Genomic DNA, 16,102 nt, shown 5'->3' on the forward strand with positions numbered 1-16,102 from the left:
TTATATCTTCCTCCAAACAGCCACCATACCTACCTATTATGGCATTTCCATAGCCATTCCGAGATATATTGCCATGCATCTTTCCACCATTTTCATTTATTATGACACGCTTCATCATTGTCATATTGCCTTGCATGATCATGTAGTTGACATCGTATTTGTGGCAAAGCCACCATGCATAATTTATTATACATGTCACTCGTGATTCATTGCCCATCCCGGTACACCGCCAGAGGCACCCATATAGAGTCGTATCTTGTTCTAGTATCGAGTTGTAATCATTGAGTTGTAAATAAATAGAAGTGTGATGATCATCATTAATAGAGCATTGTCCTAAAAAAAGACAAAAAAGGAGAAAAAAATAAAAGGGAGAATGCTACTATCCTTTTTTCCACACTTGTGCTTCAAAGTAGTACCATGATCTTTATGACAGGGAGTCTCTTATCTTGTCATTTTCATATACTAGTGGGAATTTTTCATTATAGAACTTGGATTGTATATTCCAACAATGGGCTTCCTCAAATGCCCTAGTAGGTCTTCGTGAGCAAGCAAGTTGGATGCACACCCACTTAGTTTGTTTTGTTGACCTTTCTTATATTTATAGCTCTAGTGCATTCGTTGCATGGCAATCCCTTCTCCTTGCATTGACATCAATTGATGGGCATATCCATAGCCCATTGATTAGCCGCGTCAATGTGAGACTTTCTGCTTTTTTGTCTTCTCCACACAACCTCCATTATCATATTCTATTCCACCCATAGTGCTATGTCCATGGCTCACGCTCATGTATTGCATGAAAGTTGAAAAATGTTTGAGATTACTAAAGTATGAAACAATTGCTTGGCTTGTCATCGGGGTTGTGCATGATGAGAGAATTTTTGTGTGACGAAAATGAAGCATAGCCAAACTATATGATTTTGTAGGGATAAGATTTCTTTGGCCATGTTTTTTTTGACAACAGCCTACAAGGCCTAAACAAGCTTACAGGTTGGGGCTTTCATTTAAAGCTAATTCTGCAAGCTCCTATGGGACGTTTGCAAAGATCTTGCTATCTCCCTTGCTTCTTGCATAAGCTGCCAGCTCATGGGCCACCTTGTTGATGTCTCTCCTGACCGCCGACCAGGTAATTGAACTAAACATAATGGCCTAGTTCTTGATGTCGTTTACAAAGTGGAATAGTCGCGATCTGTCCGGAATGGTCTTCTGCAAGCGGTTTCAAGGACAAACAGTCAGACTCAATAATGATTGGCCCACCATAGTGTGTGCTTAGCTCCTTCAGTCCCATCAACACTACCTCTGCCTCCGCTTCTTCTATCCCTGCGCTAGGTTTGATCCTTCGGCATACCGACATCGCGACCAAACCCTTGTAATCCCTTGTAATCATCCTAAGACATGTCATGTCTCTGTCACCCAAAAAGGATGCGTCGACATTCATCTTCCAACTATCAGGCGGTGGAGGGTTCCAGCGGGGGATCTCATTTGATGTGTGTGCCCGCCCACTTGGCAGCATTAGGAATAGGCTCAATTTGCTTGCAGCGTCCGGTTTAGGTCCCGAGGCAAGCATGATTTCCATCTCGTAACGCTGCGGGAAATCCACCGGCACAGACACCAAGGCTTTCCCATCGCCATGCATGCAATCTTCACGGAGGAACCACACTCTCCAGAACATCAGAAGAATCCTACCGCGGGTCCTCATATCACATGTGTCAAGGAGACACTGCAACCAATTAGGGCCAGTGTACGCAAAGGCTTTCTCACTTAGGATCTTCCACACTTTCTGAACTTCAGAACACAGAGCTCGGGCCTTAGTGCAGTTGATGACCGCATGGTATTCATTCTCATCTTCCTGCCCGCATATAGGGCAAGTAGCGTTGACCTCAAGAGTCCTCCGTTTTTTGTTTCTTGTAGTGGCCAGGGAACCTGTAGCTACCCTCCAGTTTAGGATTTTAATTTTTTGGGGAATCTTACACTTCCAAATCAAGTCCCAGATGCTACTGTTGCTCATCTCGCTAGCGGAGCTAGATGCGACAGGCCTGTCTCTATTCTTGATCTCCTCAGCCAGTTTATATGCACTCCTGACGCTGAACAGTCCCAAATCCTCATGGTTGCAGGCTATGAAATCACTGGTTTTCCTAGAAGGGAGCCTGATCTTGCAAATTTCCTCCGCATCATAAATTGGGCACACCTTCCGAATGAGATCCACATCCCACTCATTTGTATGTATTTTAATAAGTTGGTTTACCCATCTCGGTCTACATTTTTGTGTGAAAGAGGCAGCCTTTAGCCCACTCCTCCTCGGGATCCAGTTGTCTCTCTGTATCTGGATGCTTCTCCCATCTCCAACCCTTCACACTATACCTTCCTTCAACAGCTCTAGGCCGAACACAATGCATCTCCAGGCGGGCGACGCGTCTACTGCAAATACCGTATCCAAAAGGTTTCCATTTGGGTAATACTTCAATTTCAATACCCTAGCGCACAGACTGTCTAGATTTTGGATCAATCTCCACCCTTGTCTCGCAACCAATACTTGATTAAACGAATGCATATCCCTGAAACCAGACCTCCATTCCTTTTGGGTTTGGTCATTTGGTCCCAAATCATCTAGTGTACTTTCCTATGATCCTCCGTATCTCACCACCAGAAATCTCTTATGAGCTTCTCGTACTTGTCACAAAAACCTATTGGCATTTTAAAGACTCCCATTGGGTACGTCGGTAGGGCTTGGGCTACCGATTTCACATTAACCTCTTTTTCCGCAAAGGACATGAATCTTTTGTTCCAATCTAAACATCTTTTAGTAAATCTTTCCATGATCGGCTGGAAACTCCCATACTTCATTGTCCCCTCTGGAGTTGGCAGCCCCAAGTATTTACTTTCAAATTTCGTAGACACAACCCTGATGGTGTTCTTGATAGTTCCTTATGTCACGGGTGGACAAAGTACACTAAACAACAGCGAGCATTTTGATGGGCTGAGCAGTTGTCCTGTGCAATGCTGGAAATAATCCAAGGCATCCTTAACCACCTTTCTTCCTGATCTGTAGCATTGAAGAAGAGGAGGCCATCATTGGCGAAAAGTGAGATTTGATATCCCGGGGCTGCCTCTTGCAACCTTGAGAGGCGTTATGTTACCACTGTCTACTTCTCTTCTAAGTATGCTCACCAGGCCATCAGCCACCATAAGAAATAGGTACGGACTCAAAGGGTCGCCTTGTCTGAGTCCTCTCGACGGAGAGAAAGATTCCAACAGCTCGCCATTCAACTTAACCGAATATGTCATTGATTTGACGCAGCACATCACCCACTTAATCCATGTGTGATCAAAGCCCAATTTGTGGAGTGCCCCCTCCAAATACCCCCAGTCAACCCTGTCATAAGCTTTTCCCAAGTCTAACTTGTAGGCACAATGTGTGTTAAAACTGCTCCTGGAGTGGCTAATTTTGTGGCAACACTCAAACGCTATAATAGCATTGTTCGTGATCATCCTGCCTGGGACAAAAGCGCTTTGAGATTCTGAGACAATCTCATTCAAAAAAGGCCAGAGTCGATTGACAATGCACTTTGACACCACTTTGTATAAAATGTTACAGAGATTGATCGGTCGGTAGTCCTTCAGATATTAAGGGTCTTTGCCTTTTGGGATTAGGCAGATAACCGTGTCATTCACCCCGGGGGGCATAAGCCCCGACTTAAAGAAGTCCTTAACTGCAGGTATGACATCCTCCTTTACCAAGACCCAGTTTCGTTGATAGAATCTGGCAGGGAAACCATCAGCTCCTGGAGCTTTTAGGGGTCCTATTTGGAACAGGGCATCCGCAATCTCTTCATCTGTGTAGGCCTTGGTTAGGGATTCATTCATTTCTTTCGTCACTCTAGGAGAGATAAGATTCAGTAGTGTACTAGGATCAACTTCATTATCTGCAGTAAACAAGAGTTTGAAAGAATCTGCAGTCATTTTCTTTAGGTCATCACCTTTCTCGACCCAGCAGCCATCTTCCCTTTTTAGTATGCGAATAGCGTTCTTCTTCTGTCTCCAAGTAGCTTTCCTCTGGAAATATCTTGTATTTCTATCGCCTTCTCTCAGCCATTGGACTCTCGACCGTTGCCTCCACATTATTTCTTCCCGGAGCAACAACTCATCTAACTCGCTTGACAATTTTTTCAATCTATCTTCCCTGGAGTCCGACTACTGCTCCTCCAAAAGCTTGCTAATGCTGTCCCTAATCTATTTGGTTTTGCGGAGGACCGAGCCAAAGTTGTTCTTACACCAGCGGGTTAGAGACCCCCTCATTTCCTGCAGCTTGTTTGAAACTTTAGACAGATTCCTCGCTTTCCTTTTCCCTGTCCAGGTTTTCTCAATAGTCGTGTGTAGAGAGGGCAAGCGTTCCCACATTTGTTCATAGTGGAAACCACGCTTTCACTCACTACGCCCATAGCTGGCACCCATTTCCACCAGTACAGGAAAGTGGTCGGAGCGAGTTGAGCATATGTGGGTAACTGTGTGGCCATTGAAAAGGTCTCACCAAGCTTGTGAGGCCACAACCCTGTCTAATCTAGCTTTGATGTTCTTGCTCACCCCTTGCTTATTATCATAAGTCCAACTTGGACCTTTGTAACCCAAGTCATGCAGCTCGTAGAAGGAGAGGACATCTCTAAAGTTAGACATCTTCCTCTCTAACCTCTTCACATAGGAAAAATGCTCATGTTGCCACATGGTCTCATTGAAGTCACCCACCATTAGCCAGGGTTCATTTGATTTTGGTGCAATGTTTTGAAGCTGACTCCACATGAGATGCCGATCTTGGCCCTTTGGTACACCATACACAAATGTTCCCCGCCATTTAGGACTGTGGGGTTCAGATACAATCACATCAAAATACCTCGGCCCATACGACAAAACTTTTATTTTTATTGAATCGTCCCAGTACAGTGCAATACCAGCCCCTTTGCCCTTACCATCCTGGGTAAGGCAATGTTTCAAACCTAGTCTCAATTTCATACCTGTCTCGTTTATTCTCGCACTGTCTCGTTTCAGCTAGGAAGACGAGCTTGGGCTTGTGAGTATGCACTAGGCATACCAGCTCCTGAACTGTCCGAGGTTGCCCGAGCCCCCGGCAGTTCTAGCTTAGCACCTTCATGGTCTTTGGCAGGCGCCACCATCGGCACCTACCAGTGGACTGGCAGCCCCAAGGCCAATAGCTTCTTCTTCGTCCTTCTTTCCAATCTTGCTCATTCCTTCACTTTTCGCCGAGCCCTTAACCTTTTTGCTCTGATCAGACCCATCATCCAATGTGCCTAACCTCATTTCCTCTGTCCCTTCCTCACTTATGTCACTCCTTTTGCCCAGTACGGAAACCTGAACGACCTCCACATTGATAGCAGCCCCCTTTCCGTCAGTTTTAATTTTCTTCCTGTGAACATTCTCTTCACAGGGGTCACACCAGCTGCAGTTGCAGTCCCCCGTGTCTCCTCCTGATCCTTTGCCGTGGTTACCTCATGCTTATCTGTCGCCCGTGCTGCTCTTACCATGGGGGTGTTACCAGCGCCAAGCACAGCTGACAGGCCAAAACCAGGAGGGAATTCTGGGGTGGAACTCCCACTGATCTGCTCGTGTGCACCCTTCACAGTAGCCTGTATCTCAGCTTCTGGTTTCGCCCCCAACTCCTCTTCACGAGCCTGCTCCAACTGAATGTTCTTCAGAGTTTCTGCGCTAGGCCCCTCGCCCAACTTTATTGCACTCACCGCGGCGATGGCTTCTTGCACCAAAGGATCAACCAACACATCTTCAGGGATCCGGTTGTACTCTCTCATAGCAAGCCTCGCCGGAGCCGTCCTGATTCCATAGTTTACCTCTGACCCAAAGTGTATGAAGCGACGTGCACTGCATGCATCCGGCGCAACATACCCTCCTTTGCCATATTTCTTTTTAAAGGGGAGCCGCGCAGAGCTGCTGTAAACCTCATCTATTGGAGGTCCTCCGGCAGCTTTCAATCACACTGTCCATGGCCTATTCTACCGTAGTACATGCAGAACCTTGGCAATCTCTCATACTTCACCTCTAGGGTGTACATCTGTTTTTCCTCATCCACACTCAAAGCTAACTCACGAGTTTTTGTATCTCTCGTCAGAGGCCTATCAACATCATGTCTAATTCTAACCCGCAAGAAGTCACCCCAAACATTACCATCTCTATATGTGTCTACCTCAAGCACTTCTCCCAGCAAGGACCTAGCCTCCAAGCCACCGATTCCGAGAGCATGACGGGAGGGATGTTGAAGATCTTCACCCAAATGGGCATATGGGTGATCTCAACGTCCCCTGGAGGGACGCTCCCGTCGACGGCGACCATAAGGAAGGTGTCCCCTTGTACGACCAAGGGTCGTTGTTGATGATGAAACGCCTACCTCACTCTTGCTCCAATTCTAGTAGATACCTATTATTTTTCAACTGAGTATATTTCATCTTACCCCGCAATCCCCACATGTCCTTGAGCTCTCCAAACAGGCCTTCAGAGCTAAAGGCCTGGAGGGAGAAGAACAGGCCAACAGCTGGCCAGCGTGTCTTCATCGCCGCTCTCTCCTTCGAGAGGTCCAGGACCACCACATTAGGGGTCTGGAACTCCATGAAGCCCCGTCCATTGCTGTTGGAAGAGCCACCCTGGAGCAGCACCCGGTCTCCACCGCCCCGTCCCCCATTGGAGTCGAACTCTTCCGAGATGTACATCGGCCCCTTTTTCTTCGCTGGGTCTTGGTTCGCCATCTCTGGTGGTGGGTTTAGGGAGGATGCAAGGTATGGGAATTGTGATCCGCTCCCCGGTTCGTCTCCCTTTCTTATAGCTCTCTCAGCCTCTCCCATCCCTCTGCTTTGATCCGGATCCAGACCTTCCCTTGTATGCTGGTTATTTTGATCTGGTGGATCCCCCATTTGGGTCAAATCCCTATCAAAAGGCCCAGGATCACTCTTGCTTTCCCCAACTCTCTGTTACAGATTAACCCTCATAGCTGACAAACGGTCACACATCTGTGCCAAATCACTGCCTTCCTTCATATCAATCGGCCCAAGATCACTCCTCCTTTCCCCAAATCTCTGTTGCAGATTAACCCTCATAGCTAACAAACGGTCATGGATCTGTGACAAATCATTGCCTTCCTTCATGTGTTCATTCCCTTCCATGTTCCCCGAACGCGAATAATTCTTGTTGATTCTCCTCGATAGGTTTTGGATCTTCGCCCTAGTTTGCATCCAAGAATCGCGCAGCCCCAATGGATCCGTTGGTGCGAGCAAATCCCCATCGGGCCCTTTCCTTCCTGAGTGACTAAAACCCGCATCAATCTTATGAGGGATCGTGGATCGAGTGCCCTGACCTTGGATCTTTTCATCCACGGTCGCGAGTCGTGCGATCGCCTCCCCTGTCGCCTCCGTCATTTCCGCCTCACTCTGTGCTTTTTGAATATAGTATGCTTGAAGTATGCCATGTTATTTTGAGAAGACGTAATTGCTTAGTTAGTATGCTTGAAGTAGTATTATTTTTATGTCAATATTAAACTTTTATCTTGAATCTTTCGGAACTGAACATTCATGCCACGATAAAGAGTATTACTTTGAAAATTATGCCAGGTAGCATTTCACATAAAAAATTCTGTTTTTATCATTTACCTACTTGAGGATGAGCAGGAATTAAGCTTGGGGATGCTTGATACGTCTCCAATGTATCTATAATTTTTGATTGTTCCATGCTATTATATTATCTGTTTTGGGTGTTTAATGGGCTTTATTATTCACTTCTATATTATTTTTGGGACTAACCTATTAACCGAAGGCCCAGTGCAAATTGCTGGCTTTTTCCTATTTCAGTGTTTCGCAGAAAAGGAATATCAAACGGAATCCAAATGGAATGAAACCTTCGCGAGGATCGTTTTTGGAACAAACGTGATCCAGGAGACTTGGAGTGGACGTCAAGAAAGTAGTGAAGAAGCCATGAGGCAGGAGGGCACGCCCAGGGGAGCCAGGTGCACCCCCACACTCGTGGGCCCCTCGCAGCTCCACCGACCTACTTCTTTCGCCTATATATACTCTTATAACCTAAAAACATTCAGGAGCACCACGAGACCCTATTTCCACCACCGCAACCTTCTGTACCCATGAGATCCCATCTTGGGGCCTTTTCCGGCGCTCCGCCGGAGGGGGAATTTATCACGGAGGGCTTCTACATAAACACCATAGCCTCTTCGATGATGTGTGAGTAGTTTACCAAAGACCTTTGGGTCCATAGTTATTAGCTAGATGGCTTCATCTCTCTCTTTGGACCTCAATACAAAGTTCTCCTCGATTCTCTTGGAGATCTATTCGATGTAATTCTTTTTGCGGTGTGTTTATCGAGATCCGATGAACTGTGGGTTTATGATCAAGAATATCTATGAACAATATTTGATTCTTCTCTGAATTCTTATATGCATGATTTACAAATCTTTGCAAGCCACTTCGAATTTTTCAGTTTGGTTTGGCCTACTAGATTGATCTTTCTTGCAATGGGAGAAGTGCTTAGCTTTGGGTTCAATCTTGCGGTGCTCGATCCTAGTGATAGAAAGGGAAACGACACGTATTATATTGTTGCCATCGTGGATAAAATGATGGGGTTTATATCATATTGCTTGAGTTTATTCCTCTACATCATGTGATCTTGCCTAAGGCGTTACTCTGTTCTTATGAACTTAATACTCTAGATGCATGATGGATAGTGGTCAATGTGTGGAGTAATAGTAGTCGATGCAGAATCGTTTTGGTCTATTTGTCACGGACATGATGCCTATATACATAATCATGCCTAGGTATTCTCATAACTATGCGCTTTTCTATCAATTGCTCGATAGTAATTTGTTCACCCACCATAGATTATGCTATCTTGAGAGAAGCCACTAGTGACATCGATGGCCCCCGAGTCAATTTTCGATCATATTATTCTCCCGTCAACTAGCTATTTCTGTCGCCGTTTGTTTTGCAATCTTTACTTTTCAATCTATACAACAAAAATACCCAAAATATTTATCTTATTATCTTTATCAGATCTCACTTTTTGCGAGTGTCCGTGAAAGGACTGACAACCCCTTTATCGTGTCGGTTGTAAGGTTCTTGATTTTTTGTGTAGGTACGAGGGATTTGCGTGTAGTCTCCTACTGGATTGGTACCTTGGTTCTCAAATATTGAGGGAAATACTTACGCTACTTTGCTGCATCACCCTTTCCTCTTCAAGGGAAAACCAATGCATGCTCAAGAGGTAGCATTCATCCAACCCTCCACTGGCTACTTTTCAACCAGCCCTCCACGGGGTCCTGTTCATCCAGCCCTCCACGGGGTCGTGTTCATCCACCCCCAAGCAACTCGATCGGGGTCCTATTCATCCAGCGGCAACGGCGTCTACTACCACTGGGTCCTATTCATCCAACCCCCCACCAGGAACTATTCATCCACCCCCCAACAATGCTCACTGTTCATCAAGGGAAGGAGGCATTAGGGTTCAATCGGCTTTAGTTAGCAGCAGCAGCGAAGGAATCACTCGGGTTCAGTTAACAGCAAGGGATCGATCGTTCAGGTTCAGTAACGTAGCCAGTGCAATCGCTCGAGTTCAGTTATAGTCTAACGCCTTGCTCGGGTTCAGTTAGAGCGCAACGCCTCGCACACACGCACGTATGTACGAGAGAAACGCGCATTTCTCAGCCCCCGACCACGCACCATAACCGGGAACTCTCCCAATATTTTCCTTGCCCTCGCTTCTACCATGGTTTTTTCCATCATGGACGGCCCAAAGAATGTCATACAACTGTGTCTCTGGCCCGCCCAGGACTAAAATCCCATTTTTGTCATGATTTTTCGTCATATAAGTAGGAGCCCACCACATCTATGATGATACCGGGTTTTGTCACAATTATCATCATAGAAGTGTCATAAGCATGAAAGAAAAAAAATTCGTTCGGCCCAAAATGTCACGGATGTCTCTTTTTTGTAGTGCCTAACACAAACAGTTTTCAGGAGAAGGCCGTGTGTGATTGTTCATTGATCCAACACGATTTATTCCTAGAAACTGTGTGTGTTATTGAATGCATCACACACAGTGTTTTCTCAATAACCGTTTGCAATAGAAAAACCCAATTAGCTGGCTAATTATTCGATTATTAATAATCCATTTATTAATCTAATTGACATTTTTGTATTAAGCACACAATATATTTCATTTTCATAACTGAGATACATCAGAGTACAACATCATATAGCTTTAGCACTCAGCTACCCCATTACACAACTACACCAGCACCAAGTTTCACATGCAACATCTATAACCTTTCAAAATTAGCATCATAGATGGTACATAGACAGATGTATGTCATCTCGAAAACTGCTGAAGCAGAAGGCAAATATTGAGCCTTCATTGATGTTGAAGGTCTTTGTAACTTTAGGCTAATGCCTGTGGATGATTGATTGTCCATCCTTCGTCCTCTTTAGGAACACTTCAATATTGAACCGTGGGTGTTGTATGAATACCTTCCTCGCCTCCTGACCATACATGTGGTTTGAGAGGTAATCATCAGTGAACTGCTTTGGAAAGGCCTGAAAACAAGGATGTGCATAAATATCTTCTCTATATTAGAAATGGGGCACAGGAATAAAAAAGGAAAGGTATAATAGTTAGTACCATCCTGTAGTGAACTGATGTCTTGTTCATTATGCAGACAAAGATCTTGTTGTTTTTTGTTGTTAATTTCTTTATCCTAACAATCTTTATGAGTTTCTTGACTTGACTGATATTCATGGACAACTCATTTCCCCATATGCAAAAAGGGTCGAACAGTGGGTCAAAACCTCTGACAGCAGGACCTACATGTGCCAGACCAAATTGTTAAAAACCTAAATATTTGAAAGGTTCCTGCAATTGCACACTAATGTGCTATTAGACAACGAACCATGAACGTGCTAACCTCGATTGTAAACCTCAGTGCTTCCCATTGTTTCCCTACAACACATATAAGGTAGTTAGTCATCAGGTTAAGTAAGGGTTCGCATGCTATTAGTAAAATATGTTGATGAAAAATAAGCACATTGCATATTCATCAAAGTGATTCAAGCCACATGGAAAACCCATTTATCCAAACCAAGCATGATTAAGAAATAGGAAATATAGCACTTGTATATGTTTCTCGTGTATTAAATGCATGACAATTGGACATAGCATTGCAGAATTGAACCAAGCAGTTAACTAAACACCACAACAAGTGAACCAAAAATTAACTGAGGACCACATTGCACAATATCACATACTCCTAATAGAAGATCAGACAGTTAACAAAACCAAGCATGCTTAATAACTTGGAAATCTAGCAATTGTATTTGTTTCTCATGTATTTAGTACAGCCAAATTCAATTTATTCCTCACATGGTATACAATAACAGAATGCAGCCACAACAATTGAACATCGCATTGCAGAATTGAACCAAACAAAATAGTTAACTAAACACCACAACAAACAGTGGCAAATCTAGCATGACATTGAAGGGTAGGCTTAAACAAAAAGTTCCTAAGTCTAATTAGCAAATGCGTTGCAATTATTGCATGTAAACCATCAGAATATACTTGTAAAGTGGTATGTTTAGCTTAAATAGGATTTTGGAGGGTAGGCTTAAGCCTATTGAAGCCTCCCTAGTGGAATCACCACTGACAACAAATGAACCAAACGTTAACTGAGCATCACATTACACAATATAGCATACTCCTAATAGAAGATCAGATAGTTAACTAAACCAAGCATGCTTAACAACTTGGAAATATAGCAATTGTATTTGTTTCTCGTATTACACAGTACAATCAAATTCAATTTATTTCTCACATGGTATACAATAACAGAATGCACCCACAACAATTGAATATAGCATTGCAGAATTGAACCAAACAGCCAACTGCCTCGCATCGTCGGCGCACGAGGCGTCGATAGTGCCCTCGACGGTGAGGTGCTCCTCCAAGATCTGGGGGTCGACATGAATGACAACCATCGCGAACTCATCTGTGCGTGTGGCCGCGATTTTCTTCTCTGCTGCCAAATGCTCCTTGAGATCTAGGCTATACTACGTGCACCGTGGCTTAGGGCAGCGCTTATTTGGTGGAGGGGTCGGTGATTTGGATGGAAGGTGTCGCGCCGGTGGTCGGGGCATGTGGGATGTGGAAGGAGGAGGAGGATGGGGCTCGGGTGTGGAATACCTACCAGGATAGGCGAGGCCGAGCAGCGTGAAGGAGGGTCACTGGCGAGGAGGCGGCGATGCAAGCAAGGAGTGAAGGTTTCAACTTGGAAAGGAAGGCGGAAACAGGGGAAATGAGGCTTTTGGCAAGGGGGAGGGGCGGGGAGGTAGATATTTCTTCGGAAGCCGAAATTTTGGAATCACTTTAGCGAAAAAACTGGCGCGCAAAGTGTCATCAGACACGGTCCCTTATTCAGAACTGTGTACGATATGTGAACATCACAAACAATTCAGATAGCTTAACCCGTGTGTGATGAGTTTGAGCGTCAAAAATTTTAGTTCAAATTTCCCTGGTTACAGTGGTCATCTACGTCGTTGCATAATTTGGGTACACAAAGGAGACTACAGCACACCCACACTTCTTAATCGACCAAGTTCAGCAATTAAATAGAGCTAGCTGAGCTAAACATTACTCTAACAAATTAAAGACTGGCGCACTTAATTAAACAAATCAAAGAGTACTACTTCGGCTAGTGCTCATCGATCTCCACCGCCGCCTCCAAGTCCAGCTCGCTCCCGATGGTCTCCTGGGGAAGGGCTCCATGGCATCAATTGCACCATACTCGACAAGCATCTCGCCATCCGCATCGGGCTCCGTCATGGCAAGGTATGCCTCTTAGGATGGCTGCTTGAACTCTCTCGGCGATTTCCAACTCTTCGGCCATGGGTTGCCGACCATTATCGGAGAAGCTTCGTTCAATTTGTGCAGTGACCACCGCGAGCTGGGCATGGACGGCCTCGACATGGTGGTGGGTGGCCTCCATCAGGGCTAAGGCCGCCGCTATGGAACGAACAGCTGTTGTGCCGCTCTCGTCAGTTGCTATCCCTGAGGCATATGTTGTTGACGCCGCCTGAGAAGCAACAGCGGCTGTTTGGGCTGCCTTGGCCACCCGGACGCAGATTGCGGTCGCCCTCACGAAGCTTATCAGCATGCTTCTGGCGGCTGCGGCCGCGCTCTCACCGGAGTTGCCCTCACGACGCGGGTCCACGTCCCCATCTTTCACCAGCGACGAATGAACAACAAAATGATATTTGAGGAGCGTGCTAGTGTGCTTGACTCTCCGATGGTGCTCCAAGATATTTTGTGCTGCATCTCACACGGTTCGTGATAAGAAACTGTGTGTGATCTACTTGATTTTTCGTCTTGATTTGAATTACGTAATGGGGTCACAACTGCAAAGATGATTTTTGAATTGCTAGAACTATTATGTGAAGTGAACATGCAACTATAGGTGTGTCGTCAAAAAATTGGAATTATTCAGGGTTCGTTTGGACATTTTTATACATTAACTAGGTTTTGTAGGCATTTCAGGTGCATAATTCAAATTTGAACTACATGCACATGCTCTAGTGCATATAAACGGGTTGAAAAAGCAAATGTGTGTCCTTGGTTGCATGCTTAGGTCCCATGCAAGAAATGGGAATGAATGTCATACACCCTGCCACCGTCACTCGGGCCCAAACATTGAGATACCTGGTTTTTAAATTCTAGTAAATCCAAAATTCGTCTGAAATTCATGAAACTTGGCATGCTATCATGGAACGACATCAACATGTCATGGTAACATTTTTGTCCCATTTGGGGCAGGTTTGGGTATAACCTTCTCCCAAATGAGAGCTTCTCACAACAGGCGTGATGGTTTCGGTAGGGAACGTGCCACCTTTGGGGACGAAACGATATCTGATGCCTCTTATTGCTTTAAAAAATTTATACTGTCAAAATAGAACAACAGGAGTGTTGTGTTTAATTTTGGAATTTTTCAGGGTTCATTTGGACATTTTTATACATTAATAGGGTTTTCCAAGCATTTTATGTGCATAATTCAAATTTGAACTACATGCACATGCTCAAGTGCATATAAATTGTTTGAAAAATCAAATTGGTGTCCTTCGGTGCATGCTTAGGCCCCATGCAAGAAATGGGAATGAATTTCAAACACCCTGCCACCGTCACTCGGCCGCAAACATTGAGATACTTGGTTTTAAAATTCTAGTAAATCCAAAACTTTTCTGAAATTCATGAAACTTGGCATGCTATCATGGAGCGCCTTCAACATGCCATGGTAAAAAAATTGTCCCATTTGGGGCAGGTTTGGGTATAAGCTTCTTAGAATCGAGAGCTTCTCACAACAAGCGTGATGGTTTCGGTAGGGAACGTGCCACCTTTGGGGATGAAATGATATTCGTTGGCCCTTATTGCTTTCAAAAAATTTCTAGTGTCAACATAGAAGAACAGGAGTGTTGTGTTTAATTTTGGAATTTTTCGGGGTTCATTTGGACATTTTTATACATTGGCTGGGTTTTCCAGGCATTTCAAGTGCATAATTTAAAATTGAACTACGTGCACATGCTCAAGTGCATATAAATTGGTTGAAAAATCAAATTTGTGTCCTTCGGTGCATGCTTAGGTCCCATGCAAGAAATGGAAATGAATTTCAAACAACCTGCCACTGTCACTTGACCGCAAACATAGAGATACTTGGTTTTTAAATTCTAGTAAATCCAAAACTCGTCTGAAATTCATGAAACTTGGCATGCTATCATGGAGCGCCATCAACATGCCATGGTAAAAAAATTGTCCCATTTGGGGCAGGTTTGGGTATAAGCTTCTCACAGACCAGAGTTTCCCACAACAAGCATGATGGTTCGGTAGGGAACGTGCCACCTTTGGGGACGAAACAATATCCGTTGCCTCTTATTGCTTTCAAAATTTTTCTAGTGCCAACATAGAACAACATGAGTGTCGTGTTTAATTTTGGAATTTTTTGGGGTTCGTTTGGATGTTTATACATTAACTGGGTTTTCCAGACATTTCAGGTGCATAATTCAAATTTGAACTAGATGGACATGCTCCAGTGCATATAAACTGGTTGAAAAATCAAAGACGTGTCCTTGGTTGCATGATTAGGTCCCATGCAAGAAATGGGAATGAATTTCAAACACCCTGCCACCGTCACTTGGCCGCAAACATTGAGATACTTGGTTTTTAAATTCTAGTAAATCCAAAACACGTCTGAAATTCATGAAACTTGGCATGCTATCATGGAGCGGCATCAACATGCCATGGTAAAAAAATTATCCCATTTGGGGCAGGTTTGGGTATAAGCTTCTCATAAACCAGAGCTTCTCACAACAAGCGTGATGGTCTCGGTAGGGGACGTGCCACCTTTGGGGACGAAACGATATCCGTTGCCTCTTATTGCTTTAAAAACTTTTCTAGTGTCAGCATAGAACAACAGGGGTGTTGTGTTTAATTTTGGAAATTTGCGGGGTTAGTTTGGACATTTTTATACATTAACTGGGTTTTCTAGTCATTTCAGATGCATAATTCCAATTTGAAGTACATGCACATGCTCCAGTGCATATAAACTGGTTGAAAAATCAAATTTGTGTCCTTGGTTGCATGCTTATTAGGTCCCATGCAAGAAATGGGAAAGAATTTCAAACACCCTGCCACCGTCACTCGGCCGCAAACATTGAGATACTTGGTTTTTAAATTCTAGTAAATCCAAAAGTCGTCTGAAATTCATGAAACTTGGCATGCTATTATGGAGCGGCATCAACATGCCGTTGTAGAAATTTGTCCCATTTGGAGCAGATTTCGGCATATGCTTCTCACAAACTAGAGCTTCTCACAACAAGCGCGATGGTTTCGGTAGGGAACGTGCCACCTTTGGGGATGAAATGATATCCATTGCCTCTTATTGGTCTCAAAATTTTTCTAGTGTCAACATAAAGCAACATGAGTGTTGTGTTTAATTTTGGAATATTTCGGGGTTTGTTTGGACATTTTTATACATTAACTGGGTTTTCTATTC

Source organism: Triticum aestivum, chromosome 6A, assembly GCF_018294505.1.
Source record: "Triticum aestivum cultivar Chinese Spring chromosome 6A, IWGSC CS RefSeq v2.1, whole genome shotgun sequence".
Classification (NCBI taxonomy): domain Eukaryota; kingdom Viridiplantae; phylum Streptophyta; class Magnoliopsida; order Poales; family Poaceae; genus Triticum; species Triticum aestivum.